The sequence below is a fragment of the Triticum aestivum genome, chromosome 4D (assembly GCF_018294505.1).
Source record: "Triticum aestivum cultivar Chinese Spring chromosome 4D, IWGSC CS RefSeq v2.1, whole genome shotgun sequence".
Taxonomy (NCBI): domain Eukaryota; kingdom Viridiplantae; phylum Streptophyta; class Magnoliopsida; order Poales; family Poaceae; genus Triticum; species Triticum aestivum.
Window position 1 is genome coordinate 420819136 of NC_057805.1, and position 27851 is coordinate 420846986.

Consider the following 27851-nt stretch of genomic DNA (forward strand, 5'->3'; position numbering starts at 1 on the left):
TTCTTTACATTCATTAATAGAAATTCTCATAGCTTTTAGAGACTCGTTAATATCATGCTTGGGTGAAATAGATATAATTTTCAAAGAATCAATCTCAAGAGAAATTATACCCACGTTCCTAGCCAAATCATCAATCTTAAGCAATTTTTCTTCAACCATAGCATTGAAATTCTTTTGGGAACTAATAAATTATTTAATATTGTTCTCAAGATCAGAGGGTATCTTATTATAATTTCCATAAGAATTGTTGTATGAATTACCATAATTATTAGAGGAATTACTAGGAAACGGCCTAGGGTTGAAATTACCTCTATACGCGTTATTACTAAAATTGTTCATACCAACAAAATTCACATCCATAGATTCATTGTTATTCTCAATCAAAGTGGACAAAGGCATATCATTAGGATCAATAGGAGAACTCTTACTAGCAAACAATTTCATAAGTTCATCCATCTTTCCACTCAAAACATTAATTTCTTCAATCGCATGCACTTTTTTACTAGTAGAGGATCTTTCGGTGTGCCACTGAGAGTAATTAGCCATAATATTATATAGGAGTTTAGTGGCTTCTCCTAATGTGATTTCCATAAAAGTACCTTCCGCGGCCGAATCTAGAAGATTTCTAGATGCAAAATTTAATCCGGCATAAAATTTTGTATGATCATCCATAAGCTTAAACCATGAGTAGGGCAATTTCTTATCATCAATTTCATCCTCTCCCAAGATTGTGCAACGTGTTCATGATCAAGTTGCTTAAAATTCATTATATCGTTCCTAAGGAAGATGATCTTAGCAGGTGGAAAATACTTGGAAATAAAAGCATCTTTACACTTATTCCATGAATCAATACTATTTTTAGGCAAAGATGAAAACCAAGTTTTAGCACGATCTCGTAGTGAGAACGGAAATATCTTCAATTTAACAATATCATTATCCACATCTTTCTTCTTTTGCATATTACACAACTCAACGAAAGTATTTAGATGGGATGCGGCATCTTCACTAGGAAAGCCGGAAAATTGTTTTTTCATAACAAGATTCAACAAAGCATCATTAATTTCATAAGATTCCGCACTAGTGGCGGGAGCAATCGGAGTACTAATAAAATCATTATTATTAGTATTGGAAAATTCACACAACTTAGTATTCTCTTGAGTCATCGTGACAAAACAAGCAATCTAACACACGAGCAACCAAAAAGCAAACGAAAAGACGAACGGAAGAAGGGCGAATAAAAAGGCAAATCTTTTTGTATTTTTTTGAAAATTGTTTTAGAAGTGGGGGAGAGGAAAGCGAGAGGCAAATGGCGAATAATGTAATACAAGAGATGAGATTTTATGATGGGTACTTGGTAGGCTTGATGTAGACCTCCCCGGCAACAACGCCAGAAATTCTTTCTGCTACTTCTTGAGCTTGCGTTGGTTTTTCCCTTGAAGAGGAAAGGGTGATGCAGCAAAGTAGAGATAATTAAGTATTTCCCTCAGTTAGAGAACCAAGGTATCAATCCAATAGGAGGTACAACCAAGTCTCCAATCTATGCACCTGCACAAACAATCAAACACTTGCACCCAACGCGATAAAGGGGTTGTCAATCCCTTCACGGCCAATTGCAATGGTGAGATCTGATAGAGATAGGTATAAAAGATTACTAAAACGTAGAACCAAATAAAAGTAAATAAATTGCAGCAAGGTATTTCTGGGTTTTTGGGTTTATAGATCTGAAAATATATGATGGAAAATAGACCCGGGGGCCATAGGTTTCACTAGAGGCTTCTCTCTTGAAGGCAAATAACACGGTGGGTGAACAAATTACTGTCGAGCAATTGACAGAAAAGCGCAAAGTTATGACGATATCCAAGGCAATGATTATGCATATAGGCATCATGTCCGTGTCAAGTAGACCGAAACGATTCTCCATTTACTAATATTACTCCACACATCGACTGCTATCCAGCATGCACCTAGAGTATTAAGTTCATAAAGAATGAAGTAACGCCAAGTAAGATGACATGATGTAGAGGGATAAACTCAAGCAATATGATGAAAACTCCATCTTTTAATCCTTGATGGCAACAATACAATACGTGCCTTGCTACCCCTACTATGTCACTGGGTGAGGACACCGCAAGATTGAACCCAAAACTAAGCACCTCTCCCATTGCAAGAAATATCAATCTAGTTGGCCAAACCAAACCAATATTTCGAAGAGAAATACAAAGATATCAAATCATGCATATAAGAATTCAGAGGAGATTCAAATAATAATCATAGATAATCTGATCATAAATCCACAATCCGTCGGTTCTCGACAAACACACCGGAGAAGAATATTACATCGGATAGAACTCCAAGAACATCGAGGAGAACATGGTATTGAAGATCATAGAGAGAGAAGAAGCCATCTAGCTACTAGCTATGGACCCGTAGGTCTGAGGTAAACTACTCACGCTTCATCGGAAGGGCAATAGGGTTGATGTAGATGCCCTCCGTGATCGAATGCCCCTCCGTCAGATCGCTGGAAAAGGCCCCAAGATGGGATCTCACGTGAACAGAAGGTTGCGGCGGCGGAAAAGTATTTTCGTGGATGCTTCTATTGATAACGGAAAATTTTAGGATTTATAGAGCTGAGAGGGAGGTCGGTGGACTCCCGAGGGGCCCACAAACCAGGGGCGCGCCCCTATGGCTTGTCGTCGCCTCGTGGGTCTTCTGACTTCATCTCCAAGTCTCGTAGGTGTCTTCTGGTCCAAGAAAAATCATCGTAAAGTTTTATCCGTTTGGACTCTGTTTGATATTCCTTTCCTGCGAAACTCAAAAACAAGGAAAAAGAGAAACTGGCCCTGGGCTCTGGGTTAAAAAATAGTCCTAAAAATAATATAAAATAGCATATTAATGCATATAAAACATCCAAAACAGATAATATAATAGCATGGAACAATAAAAAAGTATAGATACGTTGGAGACGTATCATCAACCAAAGCACTCAAGGACACTAAGTTCATAGGAAAAGCTGGCACATGCAACACTGAGGATAATTCAATACTCGGCATGTAGTTAACTGTCCCAACAACTGTGATGGTTTGGGTTGTGCCATCTGCTGTGTGAATGTTTTGCTGTTATGCAAGAGAGTGTGGAACATAATATTTAAACTCATTAAAATCTCTAGCAACATGTTGTGATGCTCCAGAGTCAAGCACCCATTCATAGTTTATTTTATGAGCTGCGATTGATGCATGCTCAATGTTACCTTCATTTGTATCAACAAATTTGGCATCGCTGATAGCAGTCTCATGTCCTCCTACAGGCTAATTCCCTTCAGCTAAAGCGGCTACATTTTCCTTAGGAGCATTCCAAGAACAGCCACCCCCATTTCGACCATGACTCCCATTCCAACCACCTCGGCTGCTATTGCCACCAATATACCCTCGGCCTCTGACTCTCCTAGGTCCAGTGCAGAATTGACTGATATGCCCTGGTAGACCACAATTGTGACACGCCCCAGGACCTCGCTAGTCAATCACTCTATAAGCAGATTCATTTCCAGCTCGTTTTCTCGACAGCAGGCATACCTCTTCTTGTGACATTGCATCAATGGCCTCATCAAGGGGCACAAGTGTCGGCTGATGTAGCATCACAACATGCCTATTTTCAAAATCTTGATCTATGCCCTTTAGAAACTGCACCACACGCCTGCGCTCAACCCACTTCCTGGCAATTTCCATGAACTCTGCATGTGGAATCGATCCACATCTGCCCAAAGGTGTTGCTGCTCATTCACATACACCAGTACGCTTCTGCCACCTTGACGAACATCATGAATCTTGTCTTCAATTTGAGACATGAGCATCAGGTTTCTGTTACCGGAATACCTCGTGGACAGCATGCTCCACACACATCCATGCCAAAATCAGTGAGTCGGTAACACTCCACTTCTTCTATTTCGCGCTCTCCTTGTCAGCCAGTTCTTCAACCGTTCCAAGAACATATTCTGTCAGTCCCTTTGTCTTCAAGATCCACAAGGCCCGCCTTGACCAGCTCAGGTAGCTGCTCACGCCATTCAGCTTGACATCATTTGACATGAGCTCAAGGTTGAACACCTAATCCGCGTGGGGCACAACGATGGCGCCACTTGCAGGAGGTAACCCCTCGGCAGCTTTCGCACTCGTGAGCTACGCAAGTTTCTCTAGAGCGGCAGTGAGTTCAGCCCCCATGACGACTTCCCCTCTTCTTCTTCAACCAGCAGGAGAGAGAAAAATCAACAACAACAGTAGTGGCACCTGCAGTTCAGCATCTGCAGATGAGCAAAGGACCTTGGCCTCCAACAGTACCCGTCCCAGCAGCAGCCCCTCAGCGGAAGCACAACCAGCAGCAAGCAGCAGCAAGCACCAGTACAACACTCCTCTTCTCTTCAACCAATGGACACAACAGCACGACAACTCCAGCAGCAAATTCAGCAGAAGCAGCAGAACAATAGAGGATCTCGTCTTGCCCGTAGCAGAGGAACTTGACCTGCCCGCAACTTCTTCTCAGGCTTCGCCGTGCGAGTCCCCCGTGCAGCCACCTCTCTTCTCCAGCTCTACTAGCTCCAGCGCCCGTCCGACGCGTGCTCCACACATCCCCGTTGCGCTCACATGTCCCATGTGCAGCCGCGTGTGAGACTGCCCTGCCGCAGTAGCGCAAGCAGGCTCCTCTCGCCTGACCCCGTCGGGCCCCACCGCCTCGCCGGCGAGTGACTACTCCAGTGCTGCCGCAACCTGGCTCCATACCATGTTGTATCTAGAGAGTACCTCTATGTGTGTGTGTGTGTGTGTGTGTGTGTGTGGCGGCTGAGGCTCCTCTCGTGTGTGACTCTCACACCTCTCCAGACAGTTGGTGCTCAAATCTAGGTCAGATACACATGGGCTTGGGCCCTATGCCAACAGTGGGATGGGCCAGGCCCCCATACCGGTCAACATTTTGTTTTTCCACACTTCCCGCTCTACCCCTTTTGGCTTTTGTTGTGGTTGTTGCCCTTATGTGCTCAACTGGGAGTGGGTGGATGTGTGCCATACACGGGCTAAGCCCGGCGTGGGATGCAGCCACACGTCCGCCAGCCACTCAACATGTCTGGGTGAAGGGGCCAATCCTATTTGAAGCCCACAAGCGCCAAATAGTCGAGGCGGTGTCCGCGTTGGGGTTAGGTCGGTCAGTCAAGTTTTGGATTTTCTCTAAGGGATAGCTACTTTCCACTACTACTTTTTTCTTCTATGATTTTCCTTCTGGTTTTTGTTTCCTTTTTTCTGTGAGTGATTTTTTGTTTCGTTTGTATTACTTTTTTCTCTTTCCAGACTTAGTTTTTCTTCTATTTTTTTGGTTTCCTTATTGCACATTTTCTTTTTATATAGTTTTTGCAGTATGTGGTGAAGATTTTTTATAATATAATTTGAAATACGTACATATATTTCATTGAATATTATTTTAATATCCAATGAATATTTTGGTTATACATGAAACATTTTTAATACACACTGAACGATTTTTATAATGTTTTTTCAATATAGACTAAACATTATTTATATGGTGATTTTTTAATACATACTGAACGTATTTGTAAAACACATACCGGACCACTTTCTAAAAAAAATATTTTTTATTTTAAAAGGTCTAGCTCTAAAAACACTGATTTTTAGGTGAAAACCGCCTAAAAATTGAAGAAAAAATAAACAAAGAAAAACTGCTCAAGGGGAGAATGGGCCAGCCCATTTGCACCTGGCTTCAGCGAAGCATCCTATAGTTGCCTGTTTGAGGGTGACAAATAGGAGGGGAGCTCCTATTGGACGGTCGATGTACCCAATAGCACCATGATGCATAGGGGCGCTTCATAGTCCAACACATGTAGCAGATGAAGGCTGTATCAAACTGCATTGTTGTGATCGGTCCCCTGCAGCACCCGGTTTTCAGTAAGTTTTATTAGTTTCAAATATTTTTTCGCAAAAAATATTTACCTTTTATAAAATGTGAAAAGTGTTTATGAAAATTTGATTTTTTTTTGAAAATTCATGATATTTTATAAAACACGAACATTTTCTGAAAAATAAGAAGACAATTTGAAAACATGAACATTTTGTGAAATTCGGATCAATTTCTTGAATACCTGAATATTTTTTGAACTTCCCAAACCTTTTTAAAAATGTTATTTTTTCTTAAAATGGAAACATTTTATATAATTCTAAAGAATTTTATAATATCTCTAAAAATTTCTAAATTTATGATTTCAATAAGTGTGACTACTACTCGAATTTTGAGCAAAAAAATAAAATCATTTTTTGAAAGTACATATATTTTATTAAATTTTCAAAAAAACATTTGAAAAGGAAAAAAGAAAAAAATGGCAAAAGAAATAACTGAAAGAAAAACGGACCTGAACCGATCGGAACCTTCGACCAAAAACCAGATGTGTTATAGTAGGCTGGGTCAGCCCATTTACATATGTTGTTGGTCTATGCGATTTTTCGACTATAGGACGCTCTAAGCGTCATGTAGGATTTACGAAGTAGGAGTACTCGCATGAAGGGGACTACATATTCCCCGATCTGTGTAGGCAATAAGAGAGGAGTGCGGCGATAGGGCGCTCGTCCTCGCCTGCTCCTGGTAGTGGTGGCGAACTGGACATCGACGCGTGTACGCGACAATTGCCTCCAGCGGCAGTGCGGGATGTATCACCATAGAAGGCAACAGTGATATACGGAAACAGCCCCGTCTTCGGGCCGGTAACTCCGACGGTGACTTTGGGATGTTCCATTGGTACATAACCGGCATGCACAACTAAGTTTGTTTGGTGCACGACGGCGTGACGTGGGAGGAACATACACCGGCTATGCACTTGTGCTTAAAAGATTGCGTTAAAAAACTTTTGCTTAAAAGAAGCTAGCAACACATTTTCTCCGAAAAAAAAGAAAAGGCTCGGAACACACCATGTAAAAAAGTGCGAGTGAACCGAATGCCCCGTTACTATTTTTCATTGGTGTTTTTTCTTTTACAGTTTTTGGTTTTCTTTAATCTTTTTGTGTTAAAAAATGTGCATCCACGTCAAAAAAATGGATATAAAAATATTCATGTTTATTAAAATGTTTCATGTTTATTAAAATTTGGTCATATTTTGTTTAAAAATGCGCGTCATGTTTTCACAAAATTTCATCGTTCGAATAAAAAAGATTAGGCATAAAAAAATACTCATAGTGTATTTAAAAAGTATTCATCATGTAATTAGAAATGTCATTATGTGCTAACACTTTTTATACTTACATGAACATTTTTTCTAAAAGCTTTAACATTTTTTTAAAAAGTGTTCAACACACATTAGACAAACTTTCGGCGTGTGTTTAGAAATGTTCATCGTGTAGTTTAATTTTTTAACCTTCATTGAAAAGTTCTCATTATAATGAAAATTTGTTCATCTTGTACTCACAAGTCACAATGTCCGTGTACTTTTTTAAACACCCTGTGTTCAAAAAATATTGATCATGCATTTCGACAAAAAATGTTGATTGTGTACTAAAAATGTTTGTCCCATATATTAAAAATTGATTGCCGTGTCATAAAAAGTGCTCGTGTATGTATCATAAATGTATGTATTTTTTTCACATGGTACCTGCTTATTGGGATCACGGTACCAACTTTCATGATACATTATATATTCAACATTTGAATCCAAGCAAGGGGCAGTAAAGCAAACCGGATCCGATAGGAACTCATGTCCTGGACCAAGTGTAGACTATCACACCCTGTCGTCATGGCAATGTCTCACTCCGCCGGCTCGATCATACATGCCCAATAGAGTACGCGACCGAACGTGATCGGATGAGCGGGCAGCGGCACTTCAATGCCGATGTAGTGACGGAGAAGTCTACTCTGGCCGATGCGCCGCATTGAAGCCGGCTTCACGTCCCTTGCACTAAAATGGCATTAGTGACGGTACCCGTACTAAGGTACCATGATGTGTCATTTGTCCTGGCAAAAAAAATTGTAGGTAAGTGAACACAGGCACCTAGCAAAAATGCCTAGATGAAACAGCACCTAGCAAAATTGCAATGATTTCCATCTTGGCATGACTTATGAAAAACTAAATTACCGTAAAATTTGTCATTGGTCTAATATACTCCAATGCTCCATACAATACCAAAAATAAAAAAACTGCTTGGTAATATAAGTGCCATGTTACCTACAATAAAACTAGCATGGTGTACTTAATAAAATTGACATCGTGTAAAAAAATTTAAAGTAAAGATTAACAATGTTTGAACAAATAAATTTGTCATATTACAAAAGGAAAGTTGCCATGGTCCAAATACAATTTTTACATAGTCCAAATTACAAAATCTGCCATGGTAAAACAAAAAAAAGTTTTCACTGTACAAGATTTTTTTTCTAGGGTCTAATAATAGATTCGTAATGACACAAAAGAAAGAAATTTGACATGGTCCAAAAAAGAAATTTGCCTTAGTCCAAAAAAATCATGGCAAAAATACCTTTGTAGATCATGGCAAATGTGGATAAAGAAGCTTAGGAATTTGCAAATGGCCACATTGGCAAATTTTAAGAAAATTTGTTCTAAAAAAAACACATGACAGCCTTTTCAATTGCCACGCTATTTTTCAGTTGCCCATGGTTGAAGTAGATGCGCTTGTAATTTCTTTTACTAGGACCTGAGTTGACGAATGCTCTAACTACGCCACGCGGATGGCCGGTGACAGGTGTTGATGCGATCCTGGTGTGCACCTTCGGTGGGAGTCAACACCGTGCAGCAGCTGGTTTTCCTAGCCAGTACTGCCAAACGGCCGTCAGCTATCGACGTGTGTGCAGCCGTTACGCAGTTACGTACGTAACTACCGTGTACAATTGACGATACAAGACGCGGCCCTCATCCCATGCGAAAGAACGGCTGGCGATTCCGAGACTAGGCGCGCTCGTCCGCGCTTACGAATTTCCGATAAGAGAGCAACTAATTCAAGGGGTGCCCCTTGCACAAGGGTCCCTATTGATGGGCTGAGAGTACACCACTTGCGTGCTCTTAGCTTTATACTTTTGTATGCATTTTCGAGTTTATATTTTTTAGTTTTTGGATTTCTCCTGATTTTCCTAGATTTTGGGGATTTTTTTTTACAAAAAAAACATGTTTTGTCTTTTTCCCGTGAGAGGTACATATTGCTTCTTGTGGAGGCACATAGTTGCTTCCATGAGAGCACAACTGTACCTCTCGGAAAGGGGAGAAATATTTTATTTTGCTTCCACGAGAGACACATGGGTGTGTTTGGTAGACTTTCAATATTTGTTAAACTTTCAAAAAAGTCTAGATTAAAAAAAAAATCAAAAAATCAAAATTTATTTTAATTTACAAAAAAAGTTCAAATTTTCAAAAAGAAATGAATTTTCAAATTTTATATTTTAGAACAATAAATTTAAAATAGATCAACATTATTTAAAAAAATTCAAAAAAACTCAAGAATTTTAAAAAATGTTTACTTTTTTTAAAATTCCCATGTTTCAAAAAATGTCGGCATTTTTGAATTTTTTTCACTTATTTAAAAATACCGGTTGCTGCAGTACCGGCCTGCGTGTGTAAACAGATGCAAGCTGCCAAACATAGTCTCAGCTTAGAGCATCTCCAACAGCCGGTCAACGCGCGGCGCGCTAAAAATCAGTTTGCAGCGCGCCGATCGCCTGCTTTGGCGCTGCGAGGAGCGCTGGCCCCAGCGGCCGCGGTAAATTTAGCGCGTGCGTAGCTCCAGCGGGCGCGCTAAAATGCAGCGCGCGCACTCTCGCACAAACAACATATGCGCTCCAAACACAAGCAAGAAGATCAAACACAAACAAAATAAATAAACAATAAATAGTTCAATTTCGTTGTTACAATTCAAACAAATAGTTTATCTTTCAATTCAACAAATAATTCAACAATACAACATCAAATGCACAAATCATGATGCTCTTTGTCGGCCATTCCAAGCCCACCATTCCTCAATGAGATCCTTCTGAAGATCATCATGCGCTTCGGGACGTCAAATAGCACGATAGGAGGCAACAAAATGGGCCACCCTTTCAGCCTTCCGCCGCACTCGCACGGGATGTTCCAAGAGCTCATAGTGAGAGTAGTCTACATCTTGTTCACGCTCATTCTTGATGATCATGTTGTGCATGATCACACACACGTGCATGATGTACCAAAGCATCTTTTGATCCCAAAATCTATCCGGTCCTCTCACAATAGCAAATTGGGCTTGTAAAATCCCAAAAGCTCTCTCCACATCTTTTCTAGCCGCCACATGAGCATTGTGGAAATCAAGATTTTTCTTACCTTCCGGTTTTTTCAACGGCTTCACAAATGTTTGTCACTTTGGGTAGACGCCATCCGCAAGATAGTAGCCATAGTTGTATGTACGACCATTTGCTACAAACTGCTCCGCTGGCAGTTCACCATTTGCAATCTTGTTCATCAGTGGTGACCTGTTGACAACGTTGATGTCATTCAAAGATCCACGCATTCCAAAAAAAGCATGCCAAATCCAAGTCTCTTGATCGGCCACTGATGAAGCTATGTACCTAGGGTAGGGTCATAGGCCTGACCTAGAAACCCTCCCCTAGGACATCACCCTAAAGTCAGAAGCATTCAAGGTATAGCGTCATCCACTCGACCATAAGCATTCCACTCGGAAGATCCAATGTCACTCGACCGACGCAGGAAACACTCGACGGACAGAAGGTCTAAAGTCACTCTGCACAGCAACGGTCGGACATTTACTTTGTAGCCTTAATGGACATTTATGTCACTTTATTACTAGCGTTACCAGTAACGCCATCTCTTTATGTACCTTAAACCCCTTGTAACGTGGGCTGGCTGGGGTCTTGGCGCACTCTATATAAGCCACCCCCTCCACTGGCACAAGGGTTGGCACCCCCTGTAACACACACACGCATAATCCAGTCGACTGCCTCCGGGCACCGAGACGTAGGGCTGTTACTTCCTCCGCGAAGGGCCTGAACTCGTAAAACTCATGTGTACAACTTCTCCATAGCTAGGATCTTGCCTCCTCATACCTACCCCCCATTCTACTATCATTCTTAGAACCACGACAGTTGGCGCCCACCGCGGGGCAGGTGTCTTAGCGACTTTTTGGTGAAGTTGTGATTTTTCCGATTCCCATCATCCTGGTTTCCGGCGGTGGATTGGCTGAGGGCCACGAGATCCGTCTCGGTGCGCTTGTCTTCGTTGCCGACGACTCCGCCTGGCTTCAGGAAGCTCCTCTCGACGTCGAGGCGCTCCCCGTCCGCAGGGCGACGCACATTCGCGCGTGCGTCCGCGGCGTCCTTCTCCGGCAGCCGTCGACCCAGTATCGGTCGGCTCCTGTGGCGTCCTCGCTCCCCGCCGATCGCCGACGCAAGCGATCCGGTCGGTCGCGACTTTAGCGGTGGGTGAGGCACGCGGTGGCCCATCAGTCGGCCACCCCACAAGTTGCGGCGATCGAGCCCGACGAAACTCTCTACGGCCTGTTCGACCTGTCGACTAGCTCCGTTGAGACCGTATCCGAGTGCGACAGCAGCGATCCCGCGACTGAAGTCTTGACGGTCAACGGACCACGCAGTCCTCCTGGCTTCCCCCACGACGACGGCGGTGATGGTGGCGGCGATCCGTCGCACGTTCACGAGGAGTACCGCCCCGAGCCCCTTTCTTCGCAACAGAGGGAAGAGCTTCGCGGCCGCAATATGGATGCACTCCACACTCCCATCGTTGGAGAAACCCCCGTGGCCCGGGCCTTGGAGGAGGCGCGCCTGGCCAACTTGGCTGAGCGCACTCGACTGGAGAACCTTTAGCATGCACTCGACGAGCGTGCTCGGCAACGGATCCCTGAGTCCAGTCGACGACAGCTTTTTCCGCCTCAACCCCAGGTATACCGCACTCCGATTCAAAATCTCATAGCTGTGGCCCGAGTAGCAGAGTCAATTCAGCATTCCCAGTCAGAAGCTGGCAGAGGTCTGATGCAGATCCGAGCCTTACTCAGGGCAGCCGGAGAACAGAACACAACGGTGTCTCAGTCGCGGAATAGGATTCATAGCAGGTCTGTGATGGCAGACACAGTTCAGTCGGCTCACAGCCCAAGATCGCCCCTGCGGCGTGAGGGACGTGGACACCGGCAAGATCAGTACAGGAACCATGAGCAGTATGATCACCGACTCGGCCATGATGACTGTCGTCGAGTGCCCACACCTTGAGGAGTGGGTCATATGTGCCTCGGCAGCATGATGACAGACGCCCTCACAGTGGCGAGCGAAGAGTACCAGTCGACCCAAGGGAGCCGGGCTTTGATGCGAGATCTATTCTCGTTCAAGGTCTGGTTGACAGGAACAGGGCGCACAGAGAGGGTCATGACAGAGATCACCCGACTGGCAGCAGAGTGCATGTTTCAGGTCTAGAGTGTTTCAGCAGAGCCATCAGGGCCGCAGTGATTCCTCCCAACTTCAGGTTGGCAACTAGAGTCAGCAAGTTCACTGGTGAGTCCAAGCCTGACACTTGGCTTGAGGATTACCGAGTGGTTGTACAGATCGGTGGCGGCAATGATGAAGTGGCCATGAAGCACCTTCCTCTGATGTTGGAAGGCTCAGCCAGAGCATGGTTGACTCAGTTAGCACCTGGCAGTATATTCAGTTGGGAAGAACTCGCCCGAGTGTTTGTTAGAACTTTTGAGGGTACTTGCAAACGACCAGCGGGGTTAATAGAATTGTAGCATTGCATGCAAAAACCGAGTGAGACTCTGAGAGATTTCATTCAGAGGTGGACCACTTTGCACCACACAGTGGAAAATGTGTACGAGTATCAAGCAGTGTGTGCCTTCAAGGAAGGCGTGAAGTATCGAGAACTAGTCCTGAAATTCGGTCGGACAGGAGATATGTCCCTGACTCGGATGATGGAAATCGCCACTCGGTACGCTAACGGAGAAGAAGAGGATCGACTCCGCAGTGGAAAGAGCAAACCAGTCGGTAAGGACACCGGTGGAGGTACTTCCAATCGGAAACAGAAGCGCAAGGCCGAGCCAGCTGCTCCTGGTGAAGCATTAGTTGTGGCTCAAGGAAAGTTTAAGGGGAAGCCCAAAGGGCCCTGGACCCCCAAGAAAGTGAAAGATCAAGCTGGAAATGATGTGTTGGATTTGCCATGTCACATTCACACCAAGAAGGATGAAGAAGGTAATCTGATTTATCCTAAACATACCACTCGACAGTGTCGAGTTCTGATCCAGTAGTTCCGAGAGAAACAACCTAGCGATAAGGAAAAAGAGTTAGACAAGGATGAGGACAAAGAGGAAGATGATGGTTTTCCCAATGTCAATTCCACCCTAATGATTTTTTCTAATGTTGAGAGCAAAAGTCGACTGAAAGTTATCAACAGAGAAGTGAACATGGTTGCTCCGGCAACACCCAGTTATTTGAAGTGGTCTCAGATGGCCATCACATTTGACCAGTCTGATCACCCAGCACGTATAGCCACCCCTGGGAGGCAAGTGTTGGTGGTCGACCCAGTTGTTGAAGGCACTCGACTGACCAAAGTGCTGATGGATGGTGGTAGCGGCCTGGATATCCTTTATGCTGAAACTTTGAAGGGAATGGGCATTCCGATGTCCAAGCTTAGTGAAAGCAATATGAGTTTCCATGGCGTTATACCTGGCAAGAAGGCTGAATCACTCGGCCAGATCGCCCTTGATGTGGTTTTCGGTGATTCCAAGAATTACCGCAAAGAAAAGGTGACATTTGAAGTAGTGGATTTCCAGAGTGCTTATCATGCTATTCTGGGTAGGCCTGCTTATGCACGTTTTATGGCTCGACCATGTTACGTGTACCTCAAATTGAAGATGCCTGGCCCCAGAGGAGTGATCACTATCACTGGCAATCGGCAGAAGGCAGAAGAGTGCTTCCAGAAGGGCTAAAAAATCGCCGATGCACAAATGGCAGCAGTCGAAATGCAAGAATACCGAAGAATGCAGATCCGAGTGATCTACCGCGAGCCAAGAAACCTGCCACAGATTCTGCATTTCAGTCGTCCGATGAAACGAAGCCGATTCATATTCACCGACCGATCCTAATGCTGCTCCCACTCATATTTCAACATCACTCGACAGCAAATAGGAAGAAGCGCTCATCCAGTTCCTCCGTGAGAACTGGGACATCTTTGCATGGAAACCTTCTGACATGCCGGGTGTACCCAGGGGACTGGCTGAGCACCATTTGCGAGTCGACCCGAAAGTAAAACCAGTCAAGGAACATCTTCGACGGTCCGCCGTACATAAGAGAAAGGCAATTGGTGAGGAAGTGGCTCGGCTCCTGGTGGCTGAGTTCATCTGAGAGATTTTCCACTCCGAGTGGCTCGCCAATGTTGTCATGGTCCCCAAGAAGGACGACTCACTTCGCATGTGCATTGACTTCAAGCATATCAATTGGGCCTGCCCGAAAGATCATTTTCCTCTCCCCCGCATCAACCAGATCGTCGACTTGACTGTGGGGTGTGAGCGTTTGTCTTTTCTGGACGCCTATTCCGGGTATCATCAGATCCGGCTGTATGGACCCGATGAGATAAAAACAGCTTTCATCACTCCATTCGGATGCTTTTGTTATGTCATCATGCCATTCGGTCTCAAGAACGCCGGCGCCACATTTATGAGGATGATTCAGAAGTGTCTGCTCACTCAAATCAGTCGGAATGTGGAAGCGTATATGGATGACATTGTGATCAAGTCACGTAAAGGTTCCGACCTGCTGACTGACCTTGCTGAAACCTTTGCCAACCTGAGAAGGTATGATATCAAGCTTAATCCGTCAAAGTGCACATTCGGAGTTCCTGGTGGAAAGTTACTCGGTTTTCTCGTTTCTGAACGAGGGATCGACGCGAACCCAGAGAAAGTTGGTGCCATACTCCGGATGAAGCGCCCTGTGCGTGCGGATGACGTCCAGAAGCTTACTGGTTGCTTGGCCGCCTTGAGTTGATTCATCTCTCGCCTCGGTGAAAAGGCATTGCCTCTTTACCGACTGATGAAGAAGTCTGATAAGTTCGAGTGGACTCCTGAAGCTGACGCAGCGTTTGCAGAGCTCAAGGCCCTGCTTTCCACCCAGCCGGTGCTCGCTGCCCCAATCAGCAAAGAGCCTTTACTGCTTTATATTGCAGCCACTAGACAAGTTGTCAGTACAGTACTCACGGTCAAGCTGGAAGAAGAAGGAAAAGCCTATAAAGTTCAGCGCCCAGTATACTATGTTTCTGAAGTCCTGACTCCATCCAAGCAAAGATATCCGCACTATCAGAAGCTTGTCTATGGAATTTACATGACCACGAAGAAGGTTGCACATTATTTCTCTGACCACTCCATTACAGTCGTCAGCGACGCACCATTGTCAGAAATTCTGAACAACAGAGATGCAGCTGGTCAAGTGGCAAAGTGGGCGATTGAACTCCTTCCCTTGGATATCAAGTTTGAGGCAAAGAAAACTATCAAGTCCCAAGCAATAGCAGATTTCCTCGCCGAGTGGGTCGAACAGCAACTGCCGACTCAGATTCACTTGGAGCATTGGACCATGTTCTTTGATGGATCCAAGATGCTGAATGGTTCCGGTGCTGGGGTGGTATTGGTATCCCCCCGAGGTGACAAACTCAGCTATGTTCTCCAGATTCATTTTGACTCCTCGAACAATGAAGTTGAATATGAAGCACTTCTGTACGGGTTGCCTATGGCCATTTCACTCAGCGTCCGTCGCCTCATGGTCTACGGTGACTCGGATTTGGTAGTTAATCAAGTAATGAAGGAGTGGGACGTCAGAAGCCCGGCTATGACTGGCTATTGTAATGCAGTAAGAAAGTTAGAGAAGAAGTTTGAGGGGTTAGAGCTCCATCATATACCCCGACTGAAAAATCAAGCAGCTGATGATTTTGCAAAGATAGGTTCCAAGAGGGAGGCCATTCCCAGCAATGTGTTTTTGGAACATATTCATACACCTTCAGTTCAGGAAGATCCTTTCACTGAAGAGCCCCCACAACCAAAGAGTGCCACTGATCCGACTGAAGTCGAAGTCCCAGCCGTGGTCGACTTGATCATGGGGGTTTTGGTCATCACTCCCGACTGGACAGTGCCATACATCGCATACATTCTCAGGAAGGAACTCCCAGAGGATGAAAAAGAGGCTCGATAGATCATCCGTCGATCCAAAGCCTTTACTGTGACAAGAGGACAACTGTTCAGAGAAAGTGCAACTGGAGTCAGTCAGAAATGCATAACACCAGAAGAAGGTCGAGTGATCCTCAACGACATCCATTCGGGGACCTATGGTCACCATGCGTCCTCTCGGACCATTGTGGCCAAAGCATACCAAGCGGGATTTTATTGGCCACGAGCAAATGAAATGGCGAAAGAATAGTCGACAAATGTGAAGGTTGCCATTTTTACTCCAACATGTCTCACAAGCCTGCATCAGCCCTGAAGACCATTCCACTCGTCTAGCCCTTTGCTGTTTGGGGATTGGATATGGTTGGGCCTCTGAGGACTGGTAGGAGCGGCTTCACTCATGTGCTCATGGCAGTCGACAAGTTCACCAAATGGATTGAAGCCAAGCCTATCAAAAATCTTGAGGCCAGTACTGCTGTCAGCTTCATCAGAGAGTTAACATTCAGATATGGGGTTCCGCACAGCATCATCACTGGCAATGGGTCAAACTTCGATTCTGATGAGTTCAGAGCCTTCTGCGCTTCCCAAGGCACTCGAGTCGACTATGCTTCAGTCGCCCATCCCCAGTCGAATGGACAAGCTGAAAGAGTAAACGGATTGATCCTCAAAGGACTGAAACCCCGATTGATGCGTGATCTCAAGCATGCAGCAGGCGCCTGGGTCGATGAACTTCCATCAGTGCTTTGGGGGTTGAGGACAACTCCTAATCGGTCAACTGGTCGAACACCATTCTTCTTGGTCTATGGAGCTGAAGCTCTACTTCCGAGTGACTTGCTTCACAATGCACCCTGAGTCGAGCTTTTCTTAGAAGATGAAGCAGAACAGGCTCGGCAAGATGCAGTTGATCTCCTAGAAGAGGAAAGAGAGATGGCCCTGATTTATCAGCAAGACCTGCATCGATTCCACGCCAGGAACGTGAGGGGTCGAGCATTTCAAGAGGGAGACTTGGTTCTTCGAGTGGATCAGCAGAAACCACACAAGCTCGCTCCTGCTTGGGAAGGCCCCTTCATTGTCACCAGGGTGCTCCACAACGGAGCATACCACCTTTACAACGTCGAGCACAAGAAAGACGAGCCACGCGCTTGGAATGCGGAGCTGCTCCGCCCCTTTTACACTTAAGCATTCAGACTGTTGAGATGTCATAAGAACTACCTTCTAGTTTGATTATCAAAGACACAGTTTTACACAGTCTCATAAATGATTGTTGTTCCTTTTTTATATGTTCTAAATCCCCCAGTGGGTGCCTTAGCTGCGAATCCGCTTCGCCTAAGTTTGAAAACCCTACCGGGTGGTGAGCAACGCTCCCACTCGGAGGCTTAGCTGTGAATCCGCTTCGCCTAAGTTTGAAAAATCCTACCGAGTGGTGAGCAACCCTCTCACTCGGAGGCTTAGCTGCGAATCCGCTTCGCCTAAGTTTGAAAACTCCTACCTAGTGGTGAGCAACCCTCCCACTCGGGGGCTTAGCTGCAGTCCAGTACTCGCCTAAGTTTGAAAAATCCTATCGAGTGGTGAGGAACCCTCCCACTCGGGGGCTTAGCTGCAGTCCAGTACTCGCCTAAGTTTGAAAAATCCTACTGAGTGGTGAGCAACCCTCCCACTCGGGGGCTTAGCTGCAGTCCAGTACTCGCCTAAGTTTGAAAAATCCTACCGAGTGGTGAGCAACCCTCCCACTCGGGGGCTTAGCTGCAGTCCAGTACTCGCCTAAGTTTGAAAAATCCTACCGAGTGGTGAGCAACCCTCCCACTCGGGGGCTTAGCTGCAGTCCAGTACTCGCCTAAGTTTGAAAAATCCTACCGATCGAGTGGTGAGCAACCCTCCCACTCGGGGGCTTAGCTGCAGTCCAGTACTCGCCTAAGTTTGAAAAATCCTACCGAGTGGTGAGCAACCCTCCCACTCGGGGGCTTAGCTGCAGTCCAGTACTCGCCTAAGTTTGAAAAATCCTACCGAGTGGTGAGCAACCCTCCCACTCGGGGGCTTAGCTGCAGTCTAGTACTCGCCTAAGTTTGAAAAATCCTACCGAGTGGTGAACAACCCTCCCACTCGGAGGCTTACCTGCAGTCCAGTACTCGCCTAAGTTTGAAAATTCCTACCGAGTGGTGAGCAACCCTCCCACTCGGGGGCTTAGCTGCAGTCCAGTACTCGCCTAAGTTTGAAAAATCCTACCGAGTGGTGAGCAATCCTCCCACTCGGAGGCTTAGCTGCAGTCCAGTACTCGCCTAAGTTCGAAAAATCCTACCGAGTGGTGAGCAACCCTCCCACTCGGAGGCTTAGCTGCAGTCCAGTACTCGCCTAAGTTTGAAAAATCCTACCGAGTGGTGAGCAACCCTCCCACTCGGAGGCTTAGCTGCAGTCCAGTACTCGCCTAAGTTCAAAAAATCCTACCAAGTGGCGAGCAACCCTCCCACTCGAAGGCTTAGCTGCAGTCCAGTACTCGCCTAAGTTCTAAAAATCCTACCGAGTGGCGAGCAACCCTCTCACTCGGAGGCTTAGCTGCAGTCTAGTACTCGCCTAAGTTTGAAACACATCCCGATCCGCAAGGACGACGAGGTGCAGGTCGACTGCGACCTTCTCTTCAGAGCCGAGCCACAAGTACAACGTGCGCTCCATCCTGATCTGCAAGGATGACGAGGTACAGGTCGACTGCGACCTTCTCTTCAGAGCTGCGCCACAAGTACAACGTGCGCTCCATCCTGATCCGCAAGGACGACGAGGTGCAGGTCGACTGCGACCTTCTCTTCAGAGCTGCGCCACAAGTACAACATGCGCTCCATCCTGATCCGCAAGGACGACGAGGTGCAGGTCAACTGCGACCTTCTCTTCAGAGCTATGCCACAAGTACAATGTCCTCTCCATCCTGATCCGCAAGGACGACGAGGTGCAGGTCGACTGCGACCTTCTCCTCAGAACTACGCCACAAGTATAACGTGATCTCCATCCTGACCGCAAGGACGACGAGGTGCAGGTTGACTGTTACCTTCCCCTCAGGGCTGCAGCACAAGTTCGAAGACTATTCCGAGTGGAGAACAAGTTCCACTCAAAAGGCAAACACAAGCATATTCAGAGATAAACCAAGTTCAGATAAATCCTAAGGTTCCGGACCACGGATTAAAGTACTCGGGCATCAAGCCCGAAGGAGTTTAACGGTTACAAAATCACTCGACATTCCGAGGTAAATTTAAAGTGAGGCATAAAGTTTGTTTAATCCGCAGGGGGAGGACTAGCAGGCTCGACGAACTCGTCCAGGTCGATTCCGTCAGCAATCCGAGTGGCATCAGTGATAAAGGTTTTGATGAAAGATTGGAAGTCGTGCCTCTTGGTATTGGCAACCTTGATCGCCGCCAGCTTCTCTTCTCGCACTTCCCTGTAGTGGACACGAACCAGGGACAGAGCCACATCAGCGCCTGTCGGAGTAATGGGCCACGAGTAGCCTAACCCGAGTCCCAGAACCTTTCAAGACATCGGGGCCGGCTGCGCCCCTCAAGACGTCAAGATAGAGCGCCGCCTTCTGGTGGCCGGCTGGCCGAACGGCCGACTACCAGAAGACGACCATGCTCAGGAAGGCAGCTCCAAGACGGGACGACTCCTAGCAGGCGGCCTCCAGAGAGGCCGACTCCTAGCAGTCGACCCATGGCGCCCTCAAAGTCTGCACCCCCATTAAGAAGACAAGACAGGGTAAGGCTACAGTGTAGCCCATCCCCCCATATCCAGGGCCGGGCGTGGCCACAGTGCTCCGTATTGGCGGAGATCTCCGCCCGGCGCGGCACTGTTGCCACTCCGCCCCTGACGTTACTCCTGTCAGGTGGAGCCCCGCTCCCACGACCGCATGTCGGTACGGCCCGAAGACGGCGGGCCCTACCAGTCAGCGAGAGCCCGGAAGACGGCGGAAGCCTCACCAGTCGGACCCGAGGGAGGCCGGCTCCCAGCAGGCGGCCCGTTCCTTCCTCGAGGCCCGTGCACCATTAACCAGATAAGACCCGGAGTGGCTACAGTGATCCCCCACCAGGCGGCAGGACTGTAGCCACGCTCCCCTGACCAAGCCTGCGTCATTAGCATCACGGCTACAGTAATCAACAGCCGGCAAGACCCGCGAGCGGCGGGAGCGACCTGTCGGCGCTGTACCAGACCAGCCGGCGGGCCCCAGCAGCCGGCGGAGAAGCCGGCGACCAGAGAGACTGACAGCCGGGTCCTACTCCCGGCCAGATTACCATTGTACCCCTGGGGGGGTAGGCCTATATAAACCCCCGAGTGCACCCATGCAAAGGGTTCGAACCTGTTGGAATTAGACTCACACCTAGGGGAAGAGGAGAGCAAGCCCTGCCTTCTTCTACCTCTAGCATACAGCTCGAGGAGCACCATTGTACTCACTAGTGCCTTAGTGATCATGCGGAGACCCCGCGGAGCAGGACTAGGGGTGTTATCTCCAAGGAGAGCCCTGAACCTGGGTAAAGTGCGTCGGCGTTCGTGTCTACGGCTCATCCTGCTTCCAGGCACCGGTGACGTTCTACTCGCTCCCACCATGATAAGCCATCCATTGGCATATGTCGCACCCAACCCCCGACATTTGGCACCCACCGTGGGGCGAGGTGCACCGTCTCCCGGAGACCTGTTCTGGACGGGAACCTTGTTCCTTCCTGGCGAGCGCAGCCAGCCCGGCACGCCAGATGGCGTCTGTGCCGACGCGCTGCACGGCGCGGAGGTCGCCTGTGCGGCGAGCTGCCTCGCCGATCTCGTTGGCGAGATTCGCCTCTCCGACGAGCCCGCGTCTGATGCGGGCACCGATGGCCCTGAGAGCCGCCTCGTGAGCCTTCTCGATCAGCTCCATGTTACCAGCGAGCCTGCTGCTGACTTGGAGTCCGTCGGCTCCACCGACCCGATGCTGGTCGACTCCGACACGACGTCACTTGATGCATTCCCCACCAACGTGGTGGTCTACGACGAGCCGCTTCCTCGCGCGGACAGCAGCGGCAGCACCATCACGGAAGTGCTCGTCATCAGCCACAGCGAGCACTCTGGCGGAGGTGGCCAGGATCCATTGCAGGCGGTGATGCAAGACCTGACTGCGCCCATCCCGGAAGACGCCGACGACGAGACGCTGGAGGCACGCCGCGTCCAGCTTGTCGAGAGCTCCAACCGGCTGGCCAGCATGAGACGCCTTTCGGAGGCCTACCAGCGTGAGATGGGCCGTGCCGTCGGTGGCACGCCGGCTCCTGGTGGGCCTAGCCGCATTGGCCAGATCCGGCAGCGTGGAGCAACCATCGCCAGCATGTTCGGGACAGATCGTCCCGTCTACGCCATGCCTGCGGAGAACATACGAGCTGCCCAGGCAGCAGCAGACGAGCTAGACAAGCTCGAGGGCGACGAACGTCGCCACATGACGGAGCGAGTCCAGCAGCTCCTCGACGCGGCTGCTGAGCAGCAAGAGGCCGGGTGCCGCACCGAAGCACCCAACCGGCGAAACGATGACCCGCCTCCTCGCCGAGACCAAGGCGCGACATCCCGGACGCCGACTGGTGGCGTCCGCGATAGAAGAGACAAGGAGCCGGCTGCTAGCCGCAGCCGGACTCGCATCACCATCGAGCGCGACCAAGATGGCCGCCCAAGAGTAGTGTAGCGACGAGATGACTGTCCGCCTCCTCCTCCCCATAGGAAGAGGCGCATTTCCCCGCCGCCTGTCGACCACCCATCACTCGGCGACCGCCTGGGCCGCCGAGAAGGAATCGGAGAAAACGATGCCCACCACCGAATCGATTGCCTCAACCGATCCCTGGCACTAGAAGAATAAGATGAGCTGGGTCCGGCTTGCTTCGGCCCCCGCATCCGAGACGAACCTTTCCCAAAAGGGTTCACGCTCCCGAGAGATACACCCAAGTACACCGGCTCTGTGAAGCCGGAGGACTGGCTGGTCGACTACTCCACAGCCGTTAGCATCGCGAACGGCAACAAGCGCGTTGCCGTGAAGTACGTTCCGCTCATGCTCCAGGGCACGGCCCGGACATGGCTGATCAGCTTGAAGCCCCGCAGCATCAACAGCTGGGTTGATTTCACTGAAGCATTCATCCACAACTTCACCAGCACGTACAAGCGGCCGCCCAAGCCTCGCCAGCTCTCCTTGTGCGTCCAAGGCCCCAATGAGTCGACTCGCGACTACCTCACGCGCTAGGCCGAGCTGCGCAACTCTTGCGAGGGCGTGCACAAGGTGCAGGCCATCGAGTACTTCACTGCCGGGTGCCGAGAGGGCACCCTCCTCAAGCATAAGCTCCTTTGAGATGAGCCGGCAACCCTCGACGAACTGCTGATCTTAGTAGACAAGTACGGCACGGCCGACTCCTCCATGAAGGCAGAGACCCAAGTTAATGCATCGGGCAAGGTGGCCCCTCACGCTCCTCGGACCCCGGCTAGCGAAACCAGCCGGCGACAGCAACCAAGCGACAACAAGCGCAAGGCCATGCAGCCGGCTCCCACGAGCCAGCAGGTGGCAACAATTGAAGATCAGCAGCCGGAAGGGCAGCCTCCTCCCAAGCGCCAGAAGGGCGGCAAGCCCAACTGGTTGCCCGCCTTCTCATACGAGCAGACCCTTGATGCACCCTGCAAGTTCCACAGCGGCGCGAAGCCATCCAACCACACCACTCGAAAGGGCCACTGGCTCACCAGGATCGCCAAGGGTGATGGACTCCAGCCCCCTCCGCCTGCCGGCCCGCCGCCTCCTCCTCCTCAGCAGCCGGCGGTTCGGCCAGTCGGCGTGATACAAGATGAATACCCTGAGGATCATGGAGCTTATGTCGTGTTCACCAGTGTGGCCGACGACAGGCGCAGCAGACGGCAGCAGCAGCAACAAGAAGTAAATGCAGTTGCATCAGAGACCCCCGAATTCCTGCATTGGTCTGAGAAGCCCATCAGCTGGAGCAGAGCCGACCACCCGGAGGTGATGCCCAATCCCGGCTCTTATGCGCTGGTGTTGGATGCCACCTTTGCCACGGAGAGGCGAGCTGCTCGCTTCTCCCGAGTTCTGATAGATGGCGGCAGCAGCATCAACATCCTGTACAAAGATACCATGGAGAAGTTGGGAATCAAGCAGAGGCATCTTCAGCCCAGCCGGACTATTTTCCATGGCATCGTCCTAGGCCTTTCTTGCTCACCAATCGGCAAGACTCAGATAGATGTCCTCTTCAGGGACAAAAATCATTTCCGCCGAGAGCCAGTTTGGTTTGAGGTGGTGGACCTCGAGAGCCCCTATCATGCATTGCTTGGCCGGCCTGCCCTGGCCAAGTTTATGGCGGTCCCCCACTATGCTTACCTAAAGATGAAGATGCCGAGCTCCAAGGGAATCCTGACCATAGCAGGAGACTACAAGAAGTCGTCCGCCTGTGCAGCAGAGAGCAGCCGGTTAGCCGAGTCCCTCGTGATCGCGGTTGAGAAGTGGCTCCTTGACAGGGTTGTGGCGATGGCCGGCAAGCAGCCGGAAATGTCACCCAATCCCAAGGAGTCGGAAGCTGAGGGCTCGTTCAAGCCGGCAAAGGAGACAAAGAGGATACCCTTGGACCCGGAGAGGCACGCTGTCATAGGTGCAAACCTTGACAGCAAATAGGAAGGCGAGCTTGTCAATTTCCTCCGTGAGAATCGGGACATCTTTGCATGGTCTCCCAAGGACATGCCGGGTGTTCCGACGGAATTCGCCGAGCACAAGCTACACGTCCGGTCCGATGCCAAGCCAGTCAGGCAGCCCTTGCGCCGCCTATCGGAGGAGAAGAGAAGAGTTGTTGGAGAAGAGATAGCCCGGTTTCTAGCAGCCAGCTTCATCATGGAGGTGTTCTTTCCAGAGTGGTTAGCCAACCCGGTCCTAGTGCTGAAGAAGAACAAGCAGCGGCGCATGTGTATTGACTATACCAGCCTCAACAAAGCATGCCCCAAAGACCCATTTGCTTTGCCAAGAATCGACCAAGTGATTGACTGCACAGGCGGATGCGAGCTGTTGAGTTTTTTGGATGTGTACTCAGGGTACCACCAGATCAAACTAAACCCTGCCGACAGGCTGAAGACCGCCTTCATCACGCCATTCGGAGCCTTCTGTTACCTGACCATGACGTTTGGCTTGAGGAATGCCGGCACCATGTTTCAGCATTGCATGTAGAAGTGTCTCCTCAAGCAACTCGGCAGAAACGCCCACGTCTACGTGGATGATGTTGTGGTGAAGACGGAGAAGCGTGGAACGCTGCTAGAAGACCTCAAGGAGACCTTTGAAAACTTGCGCCGATTTTAGATCAAGCTCAACCCGGAGAAGTGCGTCTTTGGAGTGCTAGCCGGACAGCTTCTTGGCTTTCTGGTTTCAGAGCGCGGCATAGAATGCAACCCTGTGAAGGTCAAGGCCATCGAGAGGATGGAAGTGCCCACCCGACTACTGGACGTGCAAAAATTTACCGGTTGCTTGGCATCCATCAACCGTTTTATCAGTCGGCTAGGCGAGAAAGCTCTTCCCCTGTACCAGCTCATGAAGAAGACCACTTTTTTCGAGTGGAACGACAAGGCGGATGAAGCTTTTCTCCAGCTCAAGAGGATGTTGACCACTCCGCCTTTCCTGGCGGCTCCGACTCCTAAGGAGCCCATGCTCCTCTACATCGCCGCCACCAGCCGGGTGGTCAACACAGTCATAGTGGTGGAACGCAAGGAAGAAGGCAAGGCACTACCAGTCCAGGGGCCGGTGTATTACCTAAGTGAAGTGTTGTCCGCCTCCAAGCAAAATTACCCCCACTACCAGAAGATGTGCTACGGCGTGCACTTTGCCGCCAAGAAACTGAAGCCATACTTCCAAGAGCACCCAATCACTGTGGTCTACACAACTCCACTTGCCGAGATCATTGGAAGCCGAGATGCCTCAGGCCGAGTGGCCAAATGGGCCATAGATTTGGCCCCCTACACCATCTACTACCAGCCTCGCACCGCCATCAAGTCGCAAGCGCTGGCCGACTTCCTCGTCGACTGGGCCGAGACCCAGTACCTGCCGCCAGCGCCAGACTCCACCCATTGGCGAATGCACTTTGATGGTTCCAAGATGCGCACCGGTTTGGGAGTCGGCATCATCCTCACCTCTTCCAAAGGCGACAAGTTCAGACATGTGCTGCAAATCCACTTTGCCGCCTCCAACAACGTTGCTGAATATGAAGCACTCATTCATGGGCTCCAACTTGCCAAGGAACTCGGCATTCGCCGGATCCTGTGCTATGGAGATTCCGACTTGGTGGTCCAGCAGTCTTCTGGTGACTGGGACGCCAAGGATGCAAATATGGCGAGCTACCGCTTCCTCGTACAGCAGCTCAGTGGATACTTCGAGGGGTGCGAGTTCCTCCATGTGCCAAGAAATGACAATGAGCAAGCAAATGCCTTGGCACGAATCGGCTCCACCCGGCAAGCAATACCAGCCGGCATCGCCCTGCAACGCCTCCTCAAGCCGTCTGTCAAGTCATCGCCAGAGTCGGATTCTATCTTTGTGCCGGCCCCTCCTGAAGCAGTCGGATCCAACTTGAGGACCCCAGCAGCCGGCACGGGGAATTCGGCAGGCGATCCGGGGACTGCAGCAGCCGCACCCGGCCCGGGGACTTCAGAACCCGACCCGGGGACTGCAGCAGTCGGCCCGGGGACTTCATCGACTCAGCAAGCGGCAGCCGACTCCAACCCGCCACCCCAGCCCAACCGCCCTCGTACAAGTAGCAATCCTAGCAGTAGAAGAAATTGCAGCACCTTCATGGGCCCAGCCCATCCTCAACTTTCTCGTGAACAAAGAGCTGCCGACTGATGAGATCTCGGCCCGGCAAGTGCAACGCCGGGCGGCAGCGTACACCATTGTCAATAGAGAACTTGTGAGGCGCAGTGTCACTGGTGTTTACCAGCGCTGCGTAGAGCCAGAGCAAGGCCAAGCAATCCTCAAAGATATCCATCAAGGCGAGTGTGGTCACCACGCGGCTTCAAGAGCACTCATGGCCAAAGCTTTCCACCACGGTTTTTTCTGGCCGACTGCTCTAGAAGACGCCAAAGACTTGGTCCAGAAATGCAAAGGGTGCCAGAAGTTCCGCTCGAAGCCACATCAGCCGGCTTCTGCACTCAAGACTATCCCCATTGTCTGGCCCTTTGCCGTTTGGGGCCTAGACATGGTGGGACCATTCAAGACGGCGCGTGGCGGCATGACTCATCTGCTTGTCGCGGTGGACAAGTTCACCAAGTGGATAGAAGCAAAGCCAATTAAGAAGTTGAATGGTCCGACTACTGTGACTTTCATCTCCGACATCACCATCCGGTATGGCATACCACACAGCATCATCACCGACAACGGCACAAACTTTGCCAAGGGCGCCCTGGCCCGTTTCTGCGCGACGCAGGGCATCAGACTGGACCTAGCGTCCGTTGCCCATCCACCGTCAAACGGCCAGGTGGAGCGAGCAAACGGCCTCATTTTGTCTGGCATCAAGCCCCGACTGGTCGAGCCTCTGGAGCGGTCGGCCGACTGTTGGCTCGACGAGCTGCCGGCCGTCCTCTGGAGCCTGCGCACAACTCCGAACAAGTCAACCAGCTTCATGCCGTTCTTCCTCGTCTACGGTGCCGAAGCCGTCATCCCGACGGACATAGAATTCGACTCCCCTCGAGTCACCATGTACACCGAAGAGGAGGCAAAAGAAGCACGAGAAGACGGCGTCGATCTGCTGGAAGAGGGCCGGCTATTGGCACTCAGCCGGTCCACCATCTACCAGCAGAGCCTGTGTCGATACTACAACCGGAAGGTCAAGCCAAGATCCTTCCAAGAGGGAGACCTTGTGCTCCGACTGATCCAGCGAACAGCCGGCCAGCACAAGCTCTCGACACCTTGGGAAGGCCCCTTCATCATCAGCAAGGTGTTGGGCAATGACTCCTACTACCTGATCGATGCTCAGAAGCCTCGAGCACGCAAAAGAGACGACTCCGGCAAGGAGACGGAGCGACCATCGAATGCAAACCTCCTCCGAAGGTTTTACAGTTGATGCAGTATGTACCATGCCAACTTTTGTATTAAGTACGAAGACTCCGGGTCCCTCGAGAAGAGCTCGGGGACTGCCCTCTTTTATCTATATGATAAGTATTATGCCTATCAGTGTGTTATTTCATTTAGTCCATCTGGCACCGGGTTCGACCAGTCGAACCCGGGGACTCGTAGCCTTGTACTATGTAATGCTTCCTGCAGCCGGACAAGTAATGTGTTGGCACTTAAGCTTTCTCCTGCCAGAAGCCGCAGCTTGCAGAGCGACTGTTCGGCCGGCAGGAGTTAAGGTAGAAAGGGTGTCTGCATGAAAAATGGCTAAGGACCCAAAGCATACACATAGTCCAAGCCGGCCTCCCGCTTCACCGACCGGCTACTGAGCAGCCGGCCGGCCGGCTTCTACTTAAACTTGCTAAAAAGCTCTAATCAGCTAAGTACTTGCCTCCCAAAAGTGGCTAAGTACTTGACCCAGCCACGGTCCGCAGAGCGGCTGTTCGGCTGGCAAGACGGCAACCGAGGGAAGGCGGCAAAGGAAAAAGCCAAGGAGCAGAAAGAAGGAAAGATAGAACCCGGCAAAATATTTACATATCAAAAGGCCCTTAGCCAACATTCAACAGAAG